The sequence below is a fragment of the Cavia porcellus genome, unplaced genomic scaffold (genome assembly GCF_034190915.1).
Source record: "Cavia porcellus strain 051 isolate PalLab524CR breed Dunkin Hartley unplaced genomic scaffold, mCavPor4.1 scaffold_24, whole genome shotgun sequence".
Classification (NCBI taxonomy): domain Eukaryota; kingdom Metazoa; phylum Chordata; class Mammalia; order Rodentia; family Caviidae; genus Cavia; species Cavia porcellus.
In genome coordinates, this window is record NW_026947507.1 from 40939766 (window position 1) to 40944116 (window position 4351).

The window sequence follows — 4351 nt, forward strand, 5'->3', positions numbered from 1 at the left end:
CTTTAGTGTAGAGCATGGTGATTGACTTGGACCTAATTGTAGTCTTCAGCACGTGAAAAGCCATTTTTTCCCTCATCGTTGTTTAAAGAGGCTGTCATTGTTCCTGTGAATATGTTTGTCCCCTTTGTAAAAGATAAGGTGACTGAGTGTGTTTAAAGTTGTGTCTGCATTTTCTAAACTGTTCCACTGATCCTCAAGTCTGTTTTTTAATTTGTTCTTTTTGCCAGTACCATGCTAATTTTATCACAGTAACATGAAGTATAATTTCAAGTCATGGATTTTGTTTTTAATTTTTTTATTTTTATTTAAAAGGAAAAAGAGAAAAAAAAGAACAAAACAAAACAGTGTAAGGGTACAAGTAATTCAAAACTACAAAAAAAAAAAAAAAAAAAACAGTAGGCTATCACCAGTTAATAGATTATACGCTATCATCTTAGAAATGGTGTTTCAGGTCACAGGATCAAACAAGTCATGGATTTTGATGCTTTCTGCCTTTCTTGGTTGTCTAGAACTGGTTTTTTTTTCTCTTTTAACTCACTTGTGGCTGCAAAGGAATTTTTGCAATAATTTCTCTCATTCTGTGAGAGGTGTTTTAATGGTACATTGACTGGAATTACATTAAATCTGTATAGCAATATTAGACGTATGACCCCTCTTACTATATAGACTTCCAAGTTGCCCTTGCTCTTTGGAGATTCTTTTCCATCTTTGTTACTATATTTGTCCCTAAAGTTACTATGTGCCACGGCCTAAATCAGATGTTACAGCTGCCACTGAATGAGCTTCTCCTAGTGTTCCTTATCCCATGGGTGGACGTGGTGTCCTAAGTTGCAAGCTAGGAAAGTTGTTTCACGGTTACCTCCCATTGTCTCTTCCTCAACCCTGATGGCATTAGATCTGAGCTGTCATGTCCCTGTCCTTACATGTTACTTCTGACCACAGCATTGCTATACCTATTTTGCTGCTCTACCTATTATCCAGGTTGTCTCTATGTGTTGTTGTCTGAGTAAGAATTACAACAAAATCTATCTTTACATGCTATTCTTTTATGTTATTGTTCTAATACACAGGGGCTCACACTTACCTATTAGCAGATTTTATTAATATTTGTATACTATCTTATATTTAGGTTTATAGGATGTCAGTTGGCTCCTAAAACGTAAGTTGTCATAAAACTGCCTGCTTATGTCTGTACTTTCCAATTTTAGGCATAGTCATATAAATTCATAAAGCTAAGTAGAGCTGAAATAAATTAATTAACTTAAAGTGATTTTTGCATCATTAACTCCTTATTAAGGAGCTACATAAGCAGTAGCAATAAGGTGCAAAGCATGGGACATTCATTCTAGTTACAGGAAGATATGTTGCAGAAATCTTGTAATAAAACATGTGTATAAGAAATTGTTTTACTTTTGAGCTGAGAAACAAAAAAAAAGTTTGGATAAAGATCCACATGGGGGCGGCCCTTCCAGGGGGAAAACCAGCAGCACTCTTGAGATCCAGGCCATGTTGGAACTTAGGACACTGGGAAGCCAAGCAAGCACCTTTCCTCGCTGTAAGTGGTGGTGGTCTGGCAAATTGCGGCCCTTCCAGGGGGAGAACCAGCAGCAGATCCTAAGATCTACACCATGTTGGAATTTAGGACACTGGGAAGCCAAGCAAGCACCTTTCCTCGCTGTAAGTGGTGGTGGTCTGGCAAACTGTGGCCCTTCCAGGGGGAGAACCAGCAGCAGCTCCTGAGATCCGCACCATGTTGGAATTTAGGATGCTGTCAAACCAAGCAACCAGCCTGCCTCCTTGCTAAGCAATAGTGAACCTACTGATGCTGATGCATGGCCTACAGTCAAATATCCCATTCCCCTATCCGCCTTCTCTCACCTCCCCCCACCCATTAGCAAATGGGAACCAGAAATCGGAGTGTCTCTTGGGAGGTTGACATAGCAAATAAGGGGGACTTCCTTCTACCATCTCTTTGAAGGCAAATATTTTTATTACTGTTTTGCTCTTTTCTGATTAATGGTACTGCTCTATTTAATATTCTATTTTAATAAGTTCTATTTTGTTCTATATTTCATCTCATTTTGATATACATGATTGAAAGAACAGCTATTATAAAGATAACAAAATATACTGTGATACCAATTTCTGTTATCCCGGTAACCTGCTGTGAAGTTCTGTACCAATTTCACTGTATGATCTTCGTTGGCTTTATTCTGTCTTGTTCTGTTGTATACTTTCAAAATAAAATTTAAAAAAAGATCCACATGGGGAATGTGGTACGATTTAAATTATGGAAATCAGGAGAAAGCTCAGGGACAAAGTGACATTTGAGGAGAGACACAGTGCCAGAGAGGGGAATGGATACATCAGGGTGAAGAATGCATGCTGAAAGGGGAAGCCAGACTGGTTTCATTTCCAAAATGGGAGCTGGGATAACTACATGGAGGACACAAAACCATGTCAGTGATTGTCACAGGAACCATGAGCAACAGCCTGACTTTCCCAGCCTGAATCCTGATCTGAGGTCTTCATCCTGTACCCAAGGAGGAAATGCTGGTGTGCGGGACTCACAGATTTCCTCTGTCTTCGCTGGTTCTCTGTGAAGGGTTTTCTTTTCCTCAACCACACTCCTTGCCTACAATACCCAGAGCTGCCTCACATCCTGAGCCTGAGAATCTCAGCACCCTAAAGCACTGACAGAAAGCCTTGACATCTGCAATCACAGACTTCAATGCCTTCTTTTCTGCCCTGAAAGTTATTTGAAGCTGTATTTTACAGCTGGTACCAGTGTTTTAGGAGGCGAAGCATGTGGTGAAGTGTGATTTACAAATTGTGCACCTGTATTTTGTGACTTTGAAAACCAACTGTATTGGTAGCAAACTCGGACTTAACAGAAGTGAGTAGAAGCTATTGCTGATGAGTATAATTCAGTGAGGTTATCTGCTGTTCTTGCCACTCATTATAGTTTTTGATAAAACATTTCTAATGGAACTTTAGGTTGTTTCCATGCAAAGGATACAACTGCAGGTTAAATGGGAAATATATACCTTTTCTCTGTTTAGGAAAACATCACCAAACTGGAAAAAGATTTTTACTTTTTTTTAAGATGTTAAAGTATTACACTGTATAAATTTTAGCTCAGCATTGATTGTTTGCCTGTCATAAGAATGGCCTTTGAGAGTCAATGTAATGTCAGAAGAGTCAAAAAAGAGGAGTTACTGCTCCAGAGGTATGCAGCCTTACTTCAGATCTATTTCTCCCTTGGTTCCTGAATTCTGAGGTCACTGTTAAAAGTCCTAGTAATTGCTGCCAAGATTTGGTGTGGAAGCGTGTCATTTAAGGTTGTGTTAGTTTCGTACCTGAATCCTCAGAAATCTCCAGAGGAAAATTCAAAGATAGCAACACAGAGCAATTCCACAGCAATTTATGTAAGAGAAAGGAAACAGTGGAAAACATAGCTCAGAGAAAGCAGCAATTCTCATCTAGGCCTCAAAGCAAAATATAATTTTTTTTTTATTCTGAATGCTTAGCAGCAGAATGTGTAGGTTCAATTCTGGTAGGTGCAGGTTCCCAGCCTGCGTTCTGGAAAATGGCAGGCTCCTCTTCTGCAAACACAGAGCCAGCCTGCACCTGCACCTGGGGACAGAGAGAGCAGCAGGGCTGAAATCCTGGGCAGCCCTGATGGTAAACATGTCCTGGCAGCTACCTGCTGTTGGGGTGGTGTCCGTGGCTTAATGCACTTAGGAGAACTGAATGAAGAGCCACAGACACAGGGATAAACATGCAGGATTCTTCGTGGTAATGAGACCCGAGATGACAGATCCATCTCATGTTAGCTCCACTTGCTCCTGCTCCTCTCCTACAGGATATTGATGAGAACAAATCCTCACACTCATGTTCAGTTACTAAAGATCCTCCCAATAGACAGAAGAAAATATTCTCCCTATAGCTAAGTCCACATTCAGATCTGGATAGATCTAGTTTGCAGGGCTCTTCTTGTATTGACTCCAATAATCTTCACAAAATGCCAAGGAATCAATCTTTCTTGAAGAACGTTTTGTGAACTCATTGAGCTCTTAATGAGAAAATCCCAGTAAACACACTTAGTCAGTCATTGATATGTAAACCTAATTCTAAAGCCCATCTCCCAACCTCTCACTTGAGCCCCATGTCTGTGCCCCTTCTCTTACCTGCTTTTTGAAGACTGGTGCTTTCCTCTGCAAAGGAGATGACAGCAATGCGGTCCTCTTCCTCACCCTGCATTAGCCTGGTCAATTCCTTTTGGGCGAGACTCAGCCAGGGCCAGTAAGGCCAGCAAGAAACAGGCAGTGAAAAGGGTAAAGGACCTCAT

At 40.5% G+C, this 4351-nt stretch overlaps 1 pseudogene; it reads right to left on the minus strand.

The window, feature by feature from the left end:
- Positions 1-3526: 3526 nt before the first annotated feature.
- Positions 3527-4351, minus strand: LOC111754478 (neutrophil cationic peptide 2-like; annotated as a pseudogene).